Here is a 23493-nt window from a genome sequence, read left to right on the forward strand (position 1 = left end):
AGAGTACGACCCTGCCTTACACAGGAAGCGGCACAGGTCCTAATCCAGGCACTTGTCATCTCCCGTCTGGACTACTGCAACTCGCTGTTGGCTGGCCTCCCTGCCTGTGCCATTAAACCCCTACAACTCATCCAGAATGCCGCAGCCCGTCTGGTGTTCAACCTTCCCAAGTTCTCTCACGTCACCCCCCTCCTCCGCACACTCCACTGGCTTCCAGTTGAAGCTCGCATCCGCTACAAGACCATGGTGCTTGCCTATGGAGCAGTGAGGGGAACGGCACCTCTGTACCTTCGGGCTCTGATCAGTCCCTACACCCAAACGAGGGCATTGCGTTCATCCACCTCTGGCCTGCTGGCTCCCCTTCCTCTGCGGAAGCATAGTTCCCGCTCAGCCCAGTCAAAACTGTTCGCTGCTCTGGCACCCCAATGGTGGAACAAGCTCCCTCACGACGCCAGGACAGCAGAGTCACTCACCACCTTCCGGAGACATTTGAAACCCCACCTCTTTAAGGAATACCTGGGATAGGATAAAGTAATCCTTCTAGGTCACTGGTAACTGAGTGGTTGGCCAAGCACTGCTGTAGAGGCCATGCATCAGGTCATTGACATGTTTCAGGAACAGTAAAGACAGAGACGAATCATGATTATTAACCATTACCTAAGGTCTTCACTAATACCCTTTTCAGACATATGGAATGTGGCGCCTCGAAAGTGCCTCAGGCTACAGCATGTTTGTTTGTCTGTAAGGGTACACCACAGCTTTTTAAATGCCTACACTAAACGTTCTCTGGAGATAGTTTAGAAGCGCCACTGAACTGGCATCTCATTTGTCTGGAAAGGAATGCCGCTTCTGAAGCGGGATTAAAGTCCATCACTAGGCAACCAGAACTGTCAATCAAAATAATATTGTGCTGCCTGCAATCAGCCTGCCTGCCTGCTGCTTGTGCACAGACCACTCTATTCTAAACAAAAGTATGTTAAAGTTCATTAAATACCATTACTAATACTTACCAAGACATTTAGAAAGAAAACACATCCAGCTACCCTACCATTAAAAAACAAACAGGTGCGACCTGGAGTACATTTTTTTTTACATTTTAGTCATTTAGCAGACGCTCTTATCCAGAGCGACTTACAGGAGCAATTAGGGTTAAGTGCCTTGCTCAAGGGCACATCGACAGATTTTTCACCTAGTCGGCTTGGGGATTAGAACCAGCGACCTTTCGGTTACTGGCACAACACTCTTACCCACTAAGCCACCTGCCGCCACCTGAGTGAAGTAGAAACTAATTTTCATGTGAAAATATGAGCTTGTCGCAAATTGGCCAAAGGTTTGCCGCAACTGTTTACCAGAAGTCTGTTTTTTCAGTAAGGGATGTTTAATGTTACAAGATATAACTAGATTTAATAAAACTATCTGAAAATAACAATAATAATATGAGATGTATTAGTAGCTTCAACTTATAGCTACAACTTAAATAATAATTCTGCACTGCCCCCCCACCCCATCCTTTTTACGCTGCTGCTACTCTGTTAAGTATTTATGCATAGTCACTTTAACTCTACCCACATGTACATATTACCTCAACTACCTCAACTAGCCGGTGCCCCCGCACATTAACTCTGCAACGGTACCCCCCTGTATATATAGCCTCCCTACTGTCACTTTATTTTACTGTATATATAGCCTCCCTACTGTCACTTTATTTTACTTCTGCTCTTTTTTTCTCAACACTTTTTTTGTTGTTGTTTTATTCTTACTTTTTTTGTTTAAAATAAATGCACTGTTGGTTAAGGGCTGTAAGTAAGCATTTCACTGCAATGTCTGCACCTGTTGTATTCGGCGCATGTGACCAATAAAATTTGATTTGATTTGATTTGATTTGATTCAACTAGTCAATTGATTAATTATTGTTGTTTTTTAATGTTTAATGTTACAAGATATTTATAGATTTATAAAACTATCAGAATGAAACGAGACAATATTAATATTTTATCCTGGAGTAGTTGTCAAGACACAAGACAGTTAATTTAAAATACAAATTATTAAAGGGAAACTATTACAGTGTGTGTGCAGGCAGAGGGTGGGTGGAGTAGGTCAAGCATCTGTGTGTATTTCTTGTGATGTGACTGACCACAGACTCACTCAATGCCATTAGGCCTTTTCTAATGTCTGTTGCAGATTATGTTGCGTCGTTGTCAGGTGCGTTATAAACTTGTGGTTGCTCAAGTCCCTCCTGTCGTTCAACCCTCCTTCCAGGTATCAATGTATCTGTCCCCATGGATCTCACAAATGTTGTGGATGACACAGCATGCTTGAACAATTTCAGAGACCAGAGCAACATCCACATCTACCTGCTTCATGATGCGTCGTCACCTGCCTTTGAGCCGACCAAAATAATTTTCCACAACCATAAATGCTGAGTTTATGGTTGAAGTCCTTCTACGATTCTGACTCTGTGTTAGATGAGAATCCTTTGGAAGGCCTCCTTTTCAGTAGGTAAGCTGGATCACCAATGATGGCCACGGGGACCTCAGTCCCACCAACAATCTGTGATTCCTAAAAGTAACACATGAAACAAAACAAAACATGTAATATGTAATCTGGCTTCCCATTAATTCTGCTTAAGACCACGGCCGTAGACCCCCCCTCTGGGACATAGACGTGGACATCTGCCAGGCTCTGGAGAGGGAAACCGCGCCTGCTACCTGTCCCCCGGAGTGCACCTACGTTCCCACAGAGTTAAGGGATTGGCTATTGACCTGGGTGCATACATCCCTTGCCGCTGGACACCCAGGTATCACCCACAACACTCAATCCATCTCCGTTAAGTACTGGTGGCCCACCTTAGCACAGGACGTCGCCCGCTACGTCAACTGCTGATCCGTATGTGCCCAAACCAAATCTCCCTGACACGCTCCAGCAGGGAAACTCTTTCCCCTGCATGTGCCTCAGCAGCCTTGGTCCCATCTGTACATAGATAGTTATGGTTGTTGTGGACATATTCTCCAAATACTGCCATTTTATCACTCTCTCTGGTCTCCCTACCGCTCTCCAGGTTGCTGAGGCACTGTTCCAGCAGGTCTTCCGGCACTATGGCCTTCCGGAGGACATCGTCTCCGACTGTGGTCCCCAATTCACGTCGTGGGTATGGAAAGCCTTCATAGAGAAGCTGGGGTCACGGTCAGCCTCACATCCGGGTACCGGCCACAGTCCAGTACCCGTGGCTTTAGAAAGTCTAGGGTGGATGGTAAAGAGACCCGTAACATAACTCATGCGAATTAGAATGTCACGATCGTCGTAGAGAGTAGACCAATGCGCAGCGTTGGTTGCGAACATACTTAACTTTATTATCTTAAGTGATAATATAACAACAAACCAATAAACGAAACGTGCAGTCCTACGGTTAACACAGAAACAAACCAAACGGAAACAAGATCCCACAAACACTAAGGGAAACAGACTGTTTAAATATGGCTCCCAATCAGAGACAACCAGCAACAGCTGACACTCGTTGCCTCTGATTGGGAGCCACTCTGGCCAACATAGAAATACACAAACTAGAACTCCCACACAGAACATAGAATCTACACACCCTGGCTCAACATATAGAGTCCCCAGAGCCAGGGTGTGACAGTACCCCCCCCCAAAGGCGCGGACTGCGACCGCGCCTCAACTTGAACCAAACAGGGGAGGGCTGGGTGGGCATTCCTCCTCGGAGGCGGTTCCGGCTCCGGGCTTGCCCACCACCCTCCAATAATCCCCCCATAGCGCCCCTGGTCCGGTCTGGCCCCGCTGGCTGGAGCTGAACTGGACATCGTAGGAGCGGATAGCTTCAGCTCCGGTGTGTAGTAGCTGACCGGTACCTGACCAGGCACCGGTGACCCAGGCACGGGTTGTGCCGGACCGACGACGCACACCCCTGGCTTGGTGCGTGGAGCAGGAATGGGCCGGACCGGGCTGACGATGCGCACTCCTGGCTTGGTGCGTGGAGCAGCTACGGGCCGGACCGTGCTGACGATGCGCACCCCTGGCTTGGTGCGTGGAGCAGCTACGGGCCGGACCGGGCTGACGATGCGCACCCCTGGCTTGGTGCGTGGAGCAGCAACGGGCCGGACCTGGCTGACGATGCGCACCCCTGGCTTGGTGCGTGGAGCCGGAACGGGCCTTACCGGGCTGACGACTCGCACCCCTGGCTTGGTGCGTGGAGCAGGAACGGGCCTTACCAGGCTGACGACTCGCACCCCTGGCTTGGTGCGAGTAGCAGGAACAGGCCGGGCCGGGCTGGCGACGCGCACCGTAGGTTTGGTGCGAAGGGCAGGAACAGGCCGGGCCGGGCTGGCGACGCGCACCGTAGGCTTGGTGCGAGTGGCAGGAACAGGCCGGGCCGGGCTGGCGACGCGCACCGTAGGCTTGGTGCGAAGGGCAGGAACAGGCCGGGCCGGGCTGGCGACGCGCACCGTAGGCTTGGTGCGAAGGGCAGGAACAGGCCGGGCCGGGCTGGCGACGCGCACCGTAGGCTTGGTGCGAGTGGCAGGAACAGGCCGGGCCGGGCTGGCGACGCGCACCGTAGGCTTGGTGCGAGTGGCAGGAACAGGCCGGGCCGGGCTGGCGACGCACACCGTAGGCTTGGTGCGAGTGGCAGGAACAGGCCGGGCCGGGCTGGCGACGTACACCGTAGGCTTGGTGCGAGGGGCAGGAACAGGCCGGGCAGGGCAGGGCTGGCGACGCACACCGTAGGCTTGGTGCGAGTGGCAGGAACAGGCCGGGCCGGGCTGGCGACGCACACCGTAGGCTTGGTGCGAGGGGCAGGGACAGGCCGGGCCGGGCTGGCGACGCACACCGTAGGCTTGGTGCGAGTGGCAGGAACAGGCCGGACCGGGCTGGCGACGCGCACCGTAGGCTTGGTGCGAGTGGCAGGAACAGGCCGGGCCGGGCTGGCGACGCACACCGTAGGCTTGGTGCGAGGGGCAGGGACAGGCCGGACCGTACTGGGAACACACACCACTGGCCTTAAACGGGGATCAGGAACGGGCCGGACCGGACTGGCAATACACCTCAGTACCTCTCGCCGCGCCTCTACATCTTCCTTCCCTCTACTCACCAATGGCTCCCGTAACCTGGTGGCCTTCTGAATTTGCCCCTTATCTGCCTCCAGCAGCCCCGTCGTCCATGCCATGTCCCCCCCCCCTAAAAGTTTTTTGGGGTTGCCTCTCGTCCATCCGACGACGACACTGTTGACGCCGTTGCTCCTCTCTCGCCAGGGCCTTAATCCTAGCCCATGGCCCTTTTCCCCCAAGCATGTCCTCCCAGGACCACACTTTGCCCACCTGGGCCATCGCCAACCTCTCCAGCTCCTTTCCCGGCGCTTCCTCCCATGTCCAGGCTGCCTGCTCCTGGACACGCTGCTTGGTCCTGGTATGGTGGGATCTTCTGTCACGATCGTCGTAGAGAGTAGACCAATGCGCAGCGTTGGTTGCGAACATACTTAACTTTATTATCTTAACTGATAATATAACAACAAACCAATAAACGAAACGTGCAGTCCTACGGTTAACACAGAAACCAAACGGAAACAAGATCCCACAAACACTAAGGGAAACAGACTGTTTAAATATGGCTCCCAATCAGAGACAACCAGCAACAGCAGACACTCGTTGCCTCTGATTGGGAGCCACTCTGGCCAACATAGAAATACACAAACTAGAACTCCCACACAGAACATAAACACATAGAATCTACACACCCTGGCTCAACATATAGAGTCCCCAGAGCCAGGGTGTGACATAGAATAGTGAAAAGGAATAGTGAGAACAAAATACACAGACAACCAATCCTACCGTCAAACACAAAATGTTTATTTTAAACACACAGTAAACGGTTTGGGGAAAGGGGCTGAGCTGGACCCAAAGAATAAAATAATAAATTCAAAAACCCCTAAACTGATCCTGCCTGCCTAAAAAAACGCTAAGCTTGCTATTAACTATACAAAAATACAGTGGGTGGTCCGCTCAGGTCTAACTAGTGTTTTTAGACAATGTTTTCCTACAGGTAGTGTATGCCCAAAAGCGATTTGCTAAAAATCCCCTTTTCCCATGCACAAACATGGAACATAAGTAAAATAGGGACTAAACAGCAAACAAGTGACTAGACAATAGCAAACAAGACACCACAGTGAGATGTATGAGTTATGAGTATGTGGTGTATAAAGGAACCAAGGAATGAAGGTAGTCAGTCTATCAAAAAGGTATTTGACAAGAAGTTTGTGTCTGTGGAGCCTAATGTGTGAGAAACACAACTGACTGGGTTTTTAAACCAGGGGATGTGTGATGTGATTGGGTAATGAAAACCAGAAACAGGTGGTGCAATCAGGAGGAGTGTCCAAACACCATTTCAGCTGGGCTGAACCCTAGGGATTCCTGTACCGTCTCACGGACAACAAACAAAACTAGAGGAACTCCCTCATCCCAATCCTTCACAGACTCCAAACAATATTTACGGAGCATAGACTTCAGTGTCTGATGCCAACGTTCAAGCGTACCCTGAGACTCTGGGTGATATGCGATTGATACACGGTGCGTAATTGACAAGGATTTAAACACCTGTTTGAAAAGCTTAGAAAGGAAATTCGTACCCTGATCAGTTTGTACCACCTTAGGTAACCCAAAAGTTGAGAATAATTTAATGAAGGATTTACTCACCACCGGAGCAGTAATCCTACGCAGAGGAATGGCCTCTGGGTATCTGGTGGCCACACACATAACCGTCAACAGAAACTGGTTAGCAGATTTTGTCTTCGGCAATGGTCCAACACGATCAACCACCACATGTTTGAATGGTTCACCTATGACAGGTATGGGACTGCTGGTCGACTAGGGCTAAGAGTTGGCAACTCCGCGGCCCTACTCGCCGTACGAGCCAAAAACACGCTCTTGTGCGTCAACACAAACTCGTCTGCCAATACAGACGCTTCCGACAGTGAGGATACTTTCTGTTTGTTTAGGTAAACTACAATGCATTCGGGTAAGCAATTTTTTTATTCTTCTAACAAGATTAACTCCCGGAGAGAGTTAAAATCAGTTAACTTACTAGAAGTGTGCCATTTGTCAAACAGATGTCCCTTGTCTCTAGCAAACTCCAGATAAGTCTGAGTAGAATACTTTTTATGAGACCTAAATCTCTGTCGATATGCCTCAGGAACAAGATCATAGGCACGAAGAACATTAGCTTTGACCACGTCATAATTCAAACTGCCTTGAAGAGGTAGCGCTGACAAAACCTCTTGGGCTTTACCTGTTAATTTACACTGAAGTAATAGGCACCATACCTCTTCGGGCCATTTCAATGCTACCGCTATACGCTCAAAAACGCTAAAATAGGAGTCAACCTCTGACTCCCTAAACACAGGTACTAAGGTGATGTGTCTACTAATATCAAAAGTAGCAGATGACACAGCTGGTGAGGATGGCTCTCTAGCAGGCACAGCATGAGCAGAGACTAATCTCGCTGTCTCTGCCTCCAGTTCCAATTTTACGCAACTCCTGGTCCAGTTTACACATCTCCAGTTCTTGATCAAGTCTACGCGTCTCCTGTTCTACCTCGAGTTTACACATCTCCAACTTTTTTCGCCTGATTTGTGCCCTCTCTTCCGCCTCCATTTGGAGCCGTCTCGAACGGACATCCATCCTGGCATCACTGTCTGACAGTGGGGAGAGTGGGTCAAAACGGGCTGGAGCCTTAGCCTCGCCCTCGTCCTCAGACACCGACAGCTTACCGGAGCAGCAGCCACATCCCCTACAGGAGCAGCAGGCTCAGGTGGCGGTAACTCAAGCACTTGCTCGTTCAATAATACTTCTAACACCACTAACTTCCGCTTTCACTAAACCCCTCGGTATGGGTGTAGAAAAGTGGTCAGCCAAAGCCTGTAGATCCACTCTACGGCAATTATCAAAAACCTCCCACGTAGGGTTATCCAAAAAGGCATCCAAATCAAAAGTAGCCATCTTAAGCTAGCGACACGAGCTGACGAATACTGAACACTAAACCAGCCAATCACAGCTGCCAAGCTCAACACTGAACCAGACACTAAACCAATGTGCATGAGTGGCATGGGTATCAATGAGAGATCCCGGATGAGCCCCCACATTATGTTACGGACCAACCAGGAGCTGGGGAGGTTCCTGAGTAGTCACTGTCAGGAACGGAAGGGGGAGTGGGCCCGGGTCCTTCCCTGGGTGGAGCACGCCCAGAACTCACTTCGTCATTCCTCCACCGAGCTGTCTATCTTCCAGTGTGTCCTGGGGTACCAGCCGGCCCTGGACCCCTGGACCCCGAGCCAGACCGAAACCCCTGCGGTGGATGAGTGGTTCCAGCGCGCAGAGGAGGTTTGGGACGCTGCCCACATGAGGCTCCAACGTGCTCTCTGCCGCCAGAAGGAGCAAGCGGACCGCCACTGCAGTGAGGCACCCGTATTCTATCCTGGTGATCGCGTCTGGCTCTCTACCAGGAACCTCCCGCTCCGCCTGGCCTGCCGGAAGCTGAGCCCCCGGTTTGTGGGGCCATTCAAAGTCCTCCGGAGGGTCAATGAGGTAACTTACCGATTACAGCTCCCCACTAACTACCAGACCTCACCCTCTTTTCACATTTCCCTCCTCAGGCCAGTGGTTCCTGGTCCCCTGGCTGATGCCGTCCCCCACGACACCCCTCCGCCTCCCCGTACATTGAGGGAAGCCCTGCCTATGCCGTCAGATCTCTCCTAGACTCCCGACGTCATGGGGGTCGGCTCCAGTACCTGGTGGACTGGGAGGGGTACGGTCCAGAGGAGCGGTGTTGGGTTCCGGTGGATGACATTCTAGATCCCAACATCATCCAAGAATTCCACCTTCGCTGTCCGGACCGGCCTGCTCCTCGCCCTCTGCTCCTGGCCGGCGTCGTACTGCGGCTGGAGCCGCATGTCGGGGGTGGGGGGGGGGGGAATACTGTCACGTCTACTCCCGTCCCCTTCTCTGGTGCTCGACGTCGCCGGTCTACTAACCACCGGTCCTGGCAACGCATCATTACGCACACCTGGCAACCTTCATTACGCACACCTGCGCCTCATCGTTAGGCATACCTGGACTTCAACACTTCCCTGATTACTCCTCAAAGAAAAAAAACATTTGGCACAAGTAATTAGCTCCCTGGTATACAGAACATACCTGAGCCCTGAAGCAAGCTTCCAGAATATTGGAACGGAAATGGCGCTCCACCAAACTGGAAGTCTTCCAACTAGCTTGGAAAGATATCGAAGAGCCCTCACAGCTGCTCGATCAGCCTACTTTTCCAATCTAATTGAGGAGAATAAGAACAATCCAAAATGTCTTTTTTTATACTGCTGCAAAGCGAACTAAAAAGCACCATTCCCCAAGAGAGGATGGCTTTCACTTCAGCAGTGATGAATTCATGAACTTCTTTGACGAAAAGATAATGATTTTTAGAAAGCAAATTACTGACTCTTATTTGAATCTACGTATTTCTCCAAAGCTCAGTTGTCCTGAGTCTGCACAGAACTGCCAGGACCTAGGATCGATGGTGACACTCAAGTTTTTTTATCCTGTATCTCTCGACACATTCACGAAAATAGTAATGGCCTCTAAACCTTCCAGCTGCATACTGGACCCTATTCCAACTAAACTACTGAAAGAGCTACTTCCAATGCTTGGCACTCCTATGTTCTCCCTATCCTCCGGATGTGTACCAAACTCACTAAAAGTGGCAGGAATAAAGTCTCTCTTGAAAAAGCCAAACCTTGACCTGGAAAATTAAAAAAAACTATCAGCCAATATCGATTCTCCCATTCCTCTCAAACATTTTAGAAAAAGCTGTTGTGCAGCAAAGACAAATAATGTATACGAAACACTTCAGTCTGGTATTATACCCCATCATAGTACTGAGACTGCACTTGTGAAGGTGGTAAATGACCTTTTAATGGTGTCAGACCAAGGCTCTGCATCTGTCCTCATGCTCATAGACCTTAGTGCCGCTTTTGACACAATCGATCATCCCATTCTTTTGGAGAGATTGGAAACCGTACACGGACAAGTTCTTGCCTGGTTTAGATCTTATCTGTTGGAAAGATATCAGTTTGTCTCTGTGGATGGTTTGTCCTCTGACAAATCAATTGTAAGTTTCAGTGTTCCTCAAGGTTCCATTTGAGGACCACTATTGTTTTAACTATACAGTACAAGTCAAAAGTTTGGACACACCTACTCATTCAAGGGTTTTTCTTTATTTTTACTATTTTCTAAATTGTAGAATAATAGTGTACATTAAAACGATGAAATAACACATATGGAATCATGTAGTAACCAAAAAAGTGTTAAACAAATCCAAATATATTTTAGATTTTAGATTCTTCAAAGTAGCCACCCTTTGCCTTGATGACAGCTTTGCACACTCTTGGCATTCTCTCAACCAGCTTCATGAGGAATGCTTTTCCGACAGTCTTGAAGGAGTTCCCACATATGCTGAGAACTGGCTGCGGTCCAATTCATCCCAAACCATCTCAACTGGGTTGAGGTCGGGTGATTGTGGAGGCCAGGTCATCTGGTGCAGCACTCCATCACTCTCCTTCTTGGTCAAATAGGCCTTACACAGCCTGGAGGTGTGTTTTGGGTCATTGTCCTGTTGAAAAACAAATGCTAGTCCCACTAAGCGCAAACCAGATGGGATGGCATATCGCTGCAGAATGCTGTGGTAGCCATGCTGGTTAAGTGTGCCTTGAATTCTAAATAAATCACAGACAGTGTCACCAGCAAAGCACCCCACACCATCACACCTCCTCCTCCATGCTTCACGGTGGGAACCACACATACAGAGATCATCCGTTCACCTACTCTGCGTCTCACAAAGACACGGCGGTTGGAACCAAAAATCTCAACTTTGGACTCATCAGACCAAAGGACAAATTTCCACCGGTCTAATGTCAATTGGTCGTGTTTCTTGGCCCAAGAAAGTATCTTCTTCTTATTGGTGTCCTTTAGTAGTGGTTTCATTGCAGCAATTCAACCATGAAGGCCTGATTCATGCAGTCTCCTTTGAACAGTTGATGTTGAGATGTGTCTGTTACTTGAACTCTGTGAAGCATTTATTTGGGCTGCAATTTCTGAGGCTGGTAACTCTAATGAACCTATCCTCTGCAGCAGAGGTAACGTTGGGTCTTCCTTTCCTGGGGCGGTCCTCATGAGAGCCAGTTTCATCATAGCACTTGATGGTTGTTGCGACCGCACTTGAAGAAACTTTCAAAGTTCTTGAAATGTTCTGTATTGACTGACCTTCATGTCTTAAAATAATGATGGACTGTCATTTCTCTTTGCTTATTTGAGCTGTTCTTGCCATAATATGGACTTGGTCTTTAACCAAATAGAGCTATCTTCTGTATACTATAATTATAAATAATAAATAATAATATAATAATGTATACCCCCTACCTTGTCACAACACACCTGATTGGCTCAAACACATTAAAAAGGTATAGGCTATAAAGCTGAGTATAGGCTAAATAAAAACAAGTAGCACCAATAGCTGAAACAGGTAGACTTAATTTGCATATTGAATGAAGTGTCTTAAGTCAATGACATCTCTCACATCAATGCCTAAACATAGGCCTATCATTGACTTCTTGATGTTTAGACCACTTACCCTAATCCATCACTCTTAGAAAAAAGGGTTATTCAGTCTTGTCCTTGTAGGAGAACTAGATAGAACCCTTCCACACACAAATAAACCTTTTAAAAGCCTTATTTTTTTTCATAGAGGTTCCAAAGAACTCATCTCAGATGAAAAGGGTTCCATGTAAACCTTAGGGTTCCTGTAGAAGGTAAAGTGGAACCCCATGGAACCCTTATCCAGGAGTAGTTCTTTGGAACCCTATCATGGAAAAAGGCTTTGAAAAGGGTTCTTTGGGGTGAAAGGTTCTACCTTTTATAACATCTGATATTTTGTCAAACCAATTAATTTACATTATGAGGTCCCCATCCCTTGCACTGCTTGGCTATATGGCAAAACCCTGTTTTTAAGTCCTTGTATGCAGGAAACGCCCTCCTCAGAGTGAAATCAATTCACAGGCTAAATATTCTAAGCAGCGTATCTTCAGATGTCTCCACTTTGATATTAGCCCATTAAATTGGTGGATGTATTAGGATTCAGAGAGTGAGTGGTAGGATTGCCATGGAAACTGAGGGATCAAGCCAAGGCTATGCATTATTTATACTTCCATCTCATATACGTAGGTCCAGCTCTTTTCAAAAACATTATGCGTCTAACATCTTCTACTATCGTTATCGTTGATATAGGAGAGTGAAGTCGAAAGGATTATGGCCTGTAAGATGTTATAAGTTACCAGGGAATTAGGGCTAATTTGTTACTGTAGCTAAAGTCATAGGCTATAGCCAGGCTCAATTCAGCTTGCATTTAAAAAAAATCATAGTATCTCTATATCATCATGTATTCCTAATTTGGAATTAGTTCCTCCACAAATCTGTCATTCTAAGTGTGTGCATCTAATACAAGAATCTGCCAACTGTCTTCAGAATGCAAGTGTAATGGAGGCTGTTTGGTGACCACATTCGCGTATGAGTAACCTAACCCTAAAGAGTTGCTTTGGCTTAGCAGGCTAGTGCTTTCTCCTAACACACAGTAGACCTGGGTTCTCACCCTGTCTGTCACATTGGTGCCATGACCCAGTTGGGTCTGTGTGGAGGAGGTCAAACGGGGGTATAATGGAGGTTATATGGTGACCATGAGTCAATTTATTTATCTTCAAAATGTTATTCCACCTTTATTTTAGCATTGAGACCAATATCTCTTTTACAAGGGAACCCTGCATATACACAATTTACAAATACAGCATAATACAAATATACAAGATTACAAAACATACTCAAGAGAAACAATCATATTCCTCAGCAAAGAGGTCCTCAATCAACAATTTGAGCTGCTCGAGAGGCATCAGTACATCTAGGCTAGTTGTAGGGAACTGTCCATACATGGGGTGCCTATTTTGCTTAAAGAGCAACTGTCCCTAAAAATCAACTTCTCATTTAGAAAACTGCCTATGGGGCATTGATATGACTCGGAAACATCTATTATGCTGTCAAAATCGACTACAAAGTGTAAATAGGATAACTTTGGACATAAAGTCAGTCTCATCCAAAACTGAGTTTTGTGAGACTTGTGGTCATGACTGCATAAATGCAGGTTGGGTTTGTTTCAATCCTGCCCACATGCGTCAATGACTTAAAAACCTCAAACCAACTATAAATTGTAGAAATTAATATACAAATATTGAAAGCATTTATTAATGAGAAAACTAAAAGGTGTGCAAAATGAAAATAGTCTCATTCACATTGTGTAATTTATTAACGGTCCCTACCTAGCCCCGGATATAGGCTATCCAAAGTCAAACCAACTTTGCCACAGTCACACACCAGCTGGCTGAAGCTAATTGGCTAAATAATTTGGCTAACTCTTCCCACCTGCGAACACACACACACACACGAGACACCCACATCAAACCACACCTCGAAACCAACTCACGTTTTAATTCATTAATGGGCGCTAGCATTTCTTAATGAACTAAATCTAAAACGAGGCCAAATCAGGAAGCACAGTCGCCCTTTAAAGCTGAGCTCCACATAAGGTGAAACAGCGCCACTGGTCGCCCCAGGCGCATTTGTTATTATTATTATTATTTTTTAAACGGGGTAGAGGAGCATCCTGCGTCAATGATGTAATGATGTCAGAGGGAAAAAAATGGTGTTCGTTGTTTGAAGTAACTACTTTATAGTTGTAATATTGCAAACAGACGTGGGAGTTTCACCACTACGGATTCCAGCTTTAATGGAATGATGCACATTACGTTGAAAACCTGACCATACAGTACATTGAACAGCCTCTCTCAGCATGCGTTTGTCTTATTCACCAACAGCTCCCCTACCTAATTAAACCGCTGTTCATTCTCAAAACCCCAGTTGAAGTCAAGTAATGAGACCAACTCAGTGGCCTTGTGGTTACAGTGTTGGCCCTGAGATTGGAAGATTGGGGGTTTGATCCCGTTTGAGTCATACCAAAGACTCTAAAAATGCTCTTTGCTTGGCATTCAGTATTAAGGCCCTGCGACGGACTAGTCCAGCACAGGGGGTGTAATTTTACATCAGCTGCCTCATGCTACAGAAACAGGAGAGGCTTACTTACATGAGTCATGACCATATAGTTCCTCAGCTACATGCCTTACAGCAACAAGCAGCAACAATTGCATCATAGCAAGATAAGCCTAAAATAGAATAGTTGGCCTGTTGTAATAAAGTGAGATAGTCTTAGACTTAGAGCAATGTATAGGATACATCATCAAAATCATAATTTTTTCCCTACCCTGAAACAAACCAACAACCAACCAGGTAAGCCTATGTTACATTACAATGTTACATTTTTGTAAACATTTTCCAAAGCAAATGGCTTCAGTCTTACTTAAAATGTTTTACATAGTTATTCTTTGAAACATTATAAAATGAGCTGCTCTAACCTTTCTAGCTTGCTAAATCATCTCAGGGTTAGTGCTATCTGGGATCCTTGGGACATCCCTACCCTAAACCCTAACCCCTACCCAGTGTTGGGGAGTAGTGAACTACATGTAGTTCCACTAGTAAGTTAACTATATTTTGCAGTAGATTGGTGGTAGTTGAACTAAATTCAACTCTAGGTAGTGTTTTCAGTAGTTAATTACTTTTTTGCCTTGTAGCGGTGTAGCTAACTACTGGAACTACACACTACAGTTCAGATTTACATATGATAATTTTTCATGAAGTAGTTTGGATGTAGTAACTACACTGAACAAAAATATCAACTCAATATGCAAAGTGTTGGTCCCATGTTTCATGAGCTGAAATAAAAGATCCCAGAAATGTTCCATATGCACAAAAAGCTTATTTATCTAAAATTTTGGGCACAAATTTGTTTACATGCGTGTTAGTGAGCATTTATCCTTTGCCAAGATAATCCATCCACCTGACAGGCACCTTGTACTGGGGACAATAAAAGGCCACTCTAAAATGAGCAGTTTTGTCACACAACACAATGCCACAGATGTCTGAAGTTTTGAGGAAGCGTGCAATTCGCATGCTGACTGCAGGAATGTCCACCAGAGTGTTGTCAGAGAATTTAATGTTCATTTATCTAGCATAATCCGCCTCCAATGTCGTTTTAAAGAATTTGGCAGCACATTCAACCGGCCTCACAACTGCAGACCATGTGTATGGCATCTTGTGGGCGAGCGGTTTGCTGAATTTAACGTTGTGAACAGAGTGCCCCATGTTGGCGGTGGGGTTATGGTATGGGAAGGCATAAGCAACAAACACAATTGCATTATATCAATGGCAATTTGAATGCAAAGAAATACCATGCCGAGATCTTGAGGCCCTTTGTGAGGCCCATTTTTTAAGGTATCTGTGACCAACAGATGCATATCTGTATTCCCAGTCATGTGAAATTCATAGATTAGGGCCTAATTAATTCATTTCAATTGACTGAATTCTTCATATGAACTGTAACTCAGTAAAATCTTTGAAATTGTTGCATGTTGCGTTTATATTCTCTGTTCAGTGTACTTTTTCTAAGTAACTTTCGTTAAGTAAACTATATTTTTCTTAAGGGTAGCTTTAGTGTGGCTTAACTTCTTTCATCGGAAAGTAATTGGTAGCTTGGTAAACTACTGTATATGATATGGCTTTTAGATATGGAGCGGCGCGCAAGCGAAATGCGCACCTGCCATTGCGAGGGCAGAGGCCTATAGTATCCTACAACTGCAAAGTTTTTTTTAGGACATTCAATTTACTGTTGGATGAATACATGGCTACTAGCAGAGGTTAATGTGTTTTGAGTTTCCACTTCCTCTTCCCCAAATTAATTAGCCTATGATATTAGTTGCATATAAAGTTGTATGTGATTAATCTCTAATGAACAACAAAAACGATCTGGAAATTCTGGTCCTATTTTGACAGGAAAATAGCAACTATAGTCTAATTGTCAACCCAAAATGACTTTCTAAGATGATTACTCATGATTTGGGTCCGACCAAATCATAGGCTGGTGCCACCAACTGTAAAGGTTAGTGGCACCAGTGACACCAGGGGAACATGTTAGTCTGGAGCCCTGCAATAGTAATTAACACTTAGGGTAGGTGTTGATTAACGGGAACACGTATGACAGCCACTAATTAGCAATATAGCCAAAGTCATTAGCTTGGCTTACATAACGTATAACGCTTAAGCAGACAGGCAGACGGACAGACGGACAGACGGACAGACAGAGAACAAGAAGCATAGAGTGACAGCAGAGGAGATGCTGAGAAAGATAGACGGCACAACAGCGAGGCAAAACAAAATGGCTAGAGCAGAGGCACAGTTATAGTGGTGAGTTGTATGTCCAGTGGTGTTTTTACATATTGTATTTGTTTTAAACATGAGCCGGTTAAAAAGGAGGACCATGTCTCGCCAGTCACTGGTACAGAAATGGTTGAAAAACGCTGTACTGTACTGCCAATGTTACAATTGAAGTCGGAAGTTTACATACACATTTACATTTACGTCATTTACGACATTTTTTTATTTTTCATACATTTAAACTCAGTTTTTCACAATTCCTGACATTTAATCCTAGTAAAAATGTCCTGTCTTAGGTCAGTTAGGATCACCATTTTATTTTAAGAATGTGAAATGTCAGAATAAAAGTAGAGATCAGATTTTATTTCTTTCATCATATTCCCAGTGGATCAGAAGTTTACGTACACTCAATTAGTATTTGGTAGCATTGCCTTTAAATTGTTTAACCTGGGTCAAACGTTTCAGGTAGCCTTCCACAAGCTTCTCACAATAAGTTGGGTGAATTTTGGCCCATTCCTCCTGACAGAGATGATGTAACTGAGTCAGGTTTGTAGGCCTCCTTGCTCGCACACGCTTTTTCAGTTCTGCCCACACATTTTCTATAGAATTGAGGTCAGGGCTTTGTGATGGCCAGTCCAATACCTTGACTTTGTTGTCCTTAAGCCATTTTGCCACAACTTTGGAAATATGCTTGGGGTCATTGTCAATTTGGAAGACCCATTTGCGACCAAGCTTTAACTTCCTGACTGATGTCTTGAGATGTTGCTTCAATATATCCACATAATTTTCCTTCCTCATGATGCCATCTATTTTGTGAAGTGCACCAGACCCTCCTGCAGCAAAGCACCCCCACAGCATGATGCTGCCACCCCCGTGCTTCACGGTTGGGATGGTGTTCTTCGGCTTGCAAGCGTCCCCCTTTTTCCTCCAAACATAATGATGGTCATTATGGCCAAACAGTTCTATTTTTTGTTTCATCAGACCAGAGGACATTTCTCCAAAAAGTATGATCTTTGTCCCTATGTGCAGCTGCAAACCGTAGTCTGGCTTTTTTATGGCGTTTTTGGAGCAGTGGCTTCTTCCTTGCTGAGCGGCCTTTCAGGTTATGTCGATATAGGACTCGTTTTACTGTGGATATAGATACTTTTGTACCTGTTTCCTACAGCATCTTCACAGGGTCCTTTGCTGTTGTTTTGGGATTGATTTGCACTTTTCGCACCAAAGTACATTCATTTCTAGGAGGCAGAATGCGTCTCCTTCCTGAGAGGTATGATGGCTGCGTGGTCCCATGGTGTTTATACTTGTGTACTATTGTTTGTACAGATGAACGTGGTACCTTCAGGCATTTGGAAATTGCTCCCAAGGATGAACCAGACTTGTGGAGGTCTACAGTTTTTTTTCTGAGGTCTTGGCTGATTTATTTTGATTTTCCCATGATGTCAAGCAAAGAGGCACTGGGTTTGAAGGTAGCCCTTGAAATACATCCACAGGTACACCTCCAATTGACTCAAATTATGTCAATTAGCCTATCAGAAGCTTTTAAAGCCATGACATCATTTTCTGGAATTTTCCAAGCTGTTTAAAGGCACATTACACTTAGTGTATGTACAATTCTGACCCACTGGAATTGTGATACAGTGAATTATAAGTGAAATAATCTGTCTGTAAACAATTGTTGGAAAAATGACTTGTGTCATGCACAAAGTAGATGTCCTAACTGACTTGCCAAAACAATAGTTTGTTAACAAGAAATTTGTGGAGTGGTTGAATAACGAGTTTTAATGACTCCAACCTAAGTGTATGTAAACATCCGACTTCAACTGTATGGTGTCAGCACTACTGCCTGTGTCTAAGTAGGGTGTGTATGGGGGATTTAGTTGGCGGAACGTGCATTGATGTGGGCTGGTGTGGAAAAAATGCCAGGGCTGAATTCTTGTCCCAGTCCGCCCCTGCCCCTGCCCCTGCCCCTGCCCCTACCCTTACCTTAACCATTTTAAATGACAACTTCAATGGGTAGGGACGTCCCAAGGACGCGGCATAGCAAGAACCTTATGGTCAGCTGGGTCAGAGACACTTTTGAGGAGAAGGAAACTCCATTGGAAGCATATACAGTGCATTCGGAAAGTGTTCAGACCCCTTGACTTTTTCCACATTTTGTTACGTTACAGCCTTATTCTAAAATTGATTTTTTTTTTTCATCAATCTACACACAATACCCCATAATGACAAAGCGAAAACAGGTTTGTAGAAATTTAGCTAATTTATAAAAATAAATAAATAAATACCTTATTTACATAAGTAAACAGACCCTTTGCTATGAGACTCAAAATTGAGCTCAGGTGCGTGATGTTTCCATTGATCATCCTTGAGATGTTTCTACAACTTGATTGGAGTCCACCTGTGGTAAATTAAATTGATTGGACATGATTTGGAAAGGCACACACCTGTCTATATTAGGTCCCAAAGTTAACAGTGCATGTCAGAGCAAAAACCAAGCCATGAGGTCGAAGGAATTGTCCGTAGAGCTCAGAGACAGGATTGTGTCGAGGCACAGACCTGGGGCAGCGTACCAAAACATTTCTGCAGCATTGAAGGTCCCCAAAAACAAAGTGGCCTCCATCATTCTTAAATGGAAGAAGTTTGGAACCACTAAAAACATGCTTTTGCTTTGTCATTATGGGGTAGATTGATGAGAAAAACATTTTTTTAAATAAATTATAGAATAATGCTGTAACACAACAAAAGTGGAAAAAGTCAAGTGGTCTGAATACTTTCCGAATGAACTGTTGTCACGTTCGTTTAAGGACGGGTCAGACCAAGGCGCAGCGTGATATACGTACATGTTTATTAACTTATAAACACCACGACAAAACCGCAACGAAACGTGAAGTCCAAGGTAGAACACACAACATACCTTACACGGAACAAGATCCCACAACTAGACAGTGCCAATAGGCTGCCTAAGTATGGTCCCCAATCAGAGACAACGAGCGACAGCTGCCTCTGATTGGGAACCACACCGGCCAACATAGATCCACACATTCTAGATCGACAACATAGAAAAAGCACAACAAGGAATATACACACCCTGACTATAAAATATAAGCGTCCCCTGAGTCAGGGCGTGACAACTGTATATGATTGATGTTATGATTGTAAATGGTTTTACAATTCAGCCTATGACTGCGAGAAATCAATAAAACCTATTACCACAGAGTTTCTAAACCCAGAGGCGGAAGATCACGAAACGTCCAGGAACGCTTGCGAAACAGACCAAACAGACCAGGCCAGGGTTTGGTAAAGTAAAATATTCTTCCTTAGTTGTTAATTTTCTCGCAATCTAAAGGCACAACCTATATTCGAGCCAATTTCTTAAGTAGTTGAAGACGTTATTACTCTAACCTTGTGAAAGTGACAAACTTTATATTGGAATGCCTTTGATTTGACAGCCTGCACATGCTCAGTTTGGCACGAGTTGACCGTTACACCAGATTACCTGTTTCTGCACATGAGTTTAGCTAGCCAACGTCGCCATGACATCGCCTATTAAGCATGATCTGGGATTTGTATTGGAGATGCAGTTTCTGCCTATCTTCATACTGTACTGTCTTTGCTACTACTAAAACTACCCCAGATAGAACAATGAGCCAGATATTTCACCGGATGTATAAATGTGAAGCATTCGGTTGGCATTTCCACTCACTACCAAATATGGTGATGAGAGGAAGCCCAGTGGCTGGCATGTGGGAGAAGATGGAGCGAGATGGATTTTGGCTGAAATTCAGCACATTTTCTCATCAATGAAACAAGCAGACCCGTCGCTAGACCTCAGTCTTAAGGGGGGCATATGAAATACATGGGAGGGCACAATTATTATTAGCCTACAGTACGTATATTTATAATAATCGTATATTCTATTTGCGCAGCACGTAATCATCACATTATACATAACCAATAGCAATATGACCAGGTAGCCTATAGCCTACACCACATTACATAGAAGCAATGTTATGAATATCCATAAAACACTTGACTATACAACATATTAGATGTAACACCAGAAGCATCTCTCAAACATAGCATTTTAAAGCAGTCAACAGAGGGATATGCATTGCCATGAGACACACACACACACACACACGCATATACACACACACACAGAGACTTTGAACCTATCGGTACTTTGAGTGGAGGCAGCGCTGTCCTCTCTCCCTCCTGTCAGTACAGCGGGAGGCAGCGTTTCTCAGAGCAGAACCTCCTCATCAAAGTATCCTTCCACTCTGACTTAAACTTGTGAGTGAGGTCCTTTTCAAAAGCATGCTGAATCAGCTGGGCCTTGCGTCTTTGCCGCATACTGCGCCGATGCTCTGAGAAGACGCTTTTGAGCGTGGAAAATGAGTTTTCACACATTGCTGTGGAAGCTCCTAAAGTTTGGGCAAGTGTGTGGGCTGTGAGAACAGTCGGCATAGCCTGGAGTGCACAGTTGAATGTGCTGAGGATGTTGGCTATTGTCCATTTTCCATCTTCGGGGGGAACCGGGGTGTCAGTCATTTTCTTCACCAGGAACTCACGAGCCACAGTATATTCAGATTCAACCACATCAGTTCCAGCTAATACCAGGAGAGGGGTTACCTTTGATGGGTCCAGGAAATTATCATTGGCCTCTGGGTTCAAAGCAGCCAGTGCGCCAATGAGCTCGCTACTGCACTCTCCAAAACGCGCATTCATCTCTCCTTGCACAGCATCGATAACACTGTAAAACAATCTCATGAACTCAGTCTTTTCATCTATGTCACTTTGTGGCTGACCAACTGTTTCTTCAACTGCAAATCCGCAGAGGTTCTTATTAATTGTGCGTCTTCTCTTGCTTGGACCAGGGTCGGTCACCGGCACAGCCTCGGTGGCCGATGCTGGAGGAGCGCAGAGATCCCACAGTGCAGAAAACTCGTTTTCTGTGCGCAGTGTCTTCACACAGTCAGAAGCGCTGTTCACAAGTGTCACCGCAGTGAACAAGTCCATATCTTCGGCCTGTAGTAGTCTGTTAGGCGGCTCGAAAAGTGACAACAGTTTCATAACAAGGTGCGCAATGAAAAGAAAACTGCGCTGCGTAATGGCACGAAGCAGCCCCGTAGCCTCGACGCGCACCTCTGCTCCAAGGTCTCGTGTTTTTTCCACCTCAGTCAGTAATGTGGATATGTCGTGAAAACTCTTCACCACAACTTTGACCGTTGCCAAGTGGCCAGTCCATCTCTGGTCCAAGAGACGTTTCAGGGTATCGCCTTTGTACAGAATAGCCACGGTTGGCTTCCTGATGAAGTTGTACACCATGTTGCATACTCCAAAAAAATCATTGACAGCTGCTTCACTGGACATGGCATGAATCACAACCAGATGAAGTTGGTGATTAAAGCAGTGAATATATGGTATGTTACGATCCAGCTTGTTTTGGAGCAATTTCTGCACACCACCATGCCTGCCAGACATGAGTGATGCGCCATCATAAACTTGACTCAGGATTTTGTCCGTGCTGAGTCCGGCGCTGGTGAGCTCATCAATGATGACACCTGTCAGAGCCTCTGCATCATCTTTCTCAGATGTGGCCATTACCAAGAGGCGCTCACACAGACCATAGTTTTTGTCAACAAAACGCACAACTACAGATATGTTTTCTTGGCCTAAAGGATCCTTTGTGCCATCCACTTTATTTGAATACCAGCTATCGCCGACTTGTCTCACTATCTCCTCTGTCACGAGTTTGCTCATCATTTCGATAATCTTGTTTTGTATCTGTGGGCTGGTATAGCGTGCATTCTGTGGGATTGTTTTTGTAATCCGTGTCAGTTCGGGATCTTTGCGCATGGTGTACTCAAAGAAAGACAAAAACAGCCCCATTGAGCTGTTATCATCTAGCACACTGGCAAACCCAGCATTATCTCCACGTAACGACAATTGATTCACCACTAAAAACTCCAGCATATCAATTACAGCTGACATGTAGTATCTGTTGCGAGCCAGTTGCTCTGAATTTAAGAGAGTGGAAATCTATTTTCCTGTCTCTCTACGTTTTTCTGAATCTCTCCACATTGCTTCACAGGCTAAATGTTCTTTTGAAGCTGCATGCTTATTTAAGCCCTTGCCTGTTCCAATTGTGCAGGTCCTGCCAGGCCCAGGGTCGGACTCCACGGAGCTACTAGCATCAGGCTCAGACTGTCGTCCAGGGTCTCCTTCTCCGACTACAACATCAGGAGGTGTCGGTGTCGTATCCAATTTGGCAGAGGAGACGGTTGGTGGGCTTTTCAACCACTTACAGATATCCATGACGAACTGAAGCGAATAAGCCGGCGAAAACTCATCCAGCTTTCAAAAATGCGCGGTAACTGTTGAGCGGCTACACTGACGTAGGCTACGTCACGTACGTAGCCTAACTTTCTTTTTATTAAGGCCTTGATAGGCTGTTGCAGTGTAGATTCCCATTAATCAAACAAAATCACACCATTGTTTCTTTATATTTCTAATGTTTTAATGATAAAGAATGCAACATTAATGCAACACAAAATTAGCAACTATTATAATATAAAATGAAAGTAATTTTTTTAAGAGATCTGTGCCTCAAGTGGGGGGGCACAAGCATTTTTGGGGGCGGGCCCGGCTCCCTATGGCCCGCCCATAGCGACAGGTGTGGAAACAATCATACAGTTTTCTGTTTCCAAAACTAGAATCTGTAACAGAGTGGACTGTGTTTTGTAGACTTTACCCTTTGCCAAAGTTGTAAAATGTTTTGTTGTTTAGAAGAAGGAGAGCAAGGGTGAATTGAGTTATTGCATACACGCACTTCACAAAGTAGGCGTTCCCTAATGGAAATATGCTAATAAATGCTATAATGCGCCAATAGGATCTCACTAGCTCGTGCTTGGCTCTGCCCAGCTCCTTGCTGTTTCTGCCCACTATGATTCATTTGCTCCCATTGGAAACGACAGGCTCTGGTCTGTCTTGGGTTAGTTATACAAATATGTGCTACTTCTACTACTACTACTATATGAACGCCCACTGTGTAGGTTGCCTGTACGTTTTCAATGGA

The sequence above is a fragment of the Coregonus lavaretus genome (genome assembly GCF_964263955.1).
Source record: "Coregonus lavaretus genome assembly, chromosome: 8".
Lineage (NCBI taxonomy): Eukaryota > Metazoa > Chordata > Actinopteri > Salmoniformes > Salmonidae > Coregonus > Coregonus lavaretus.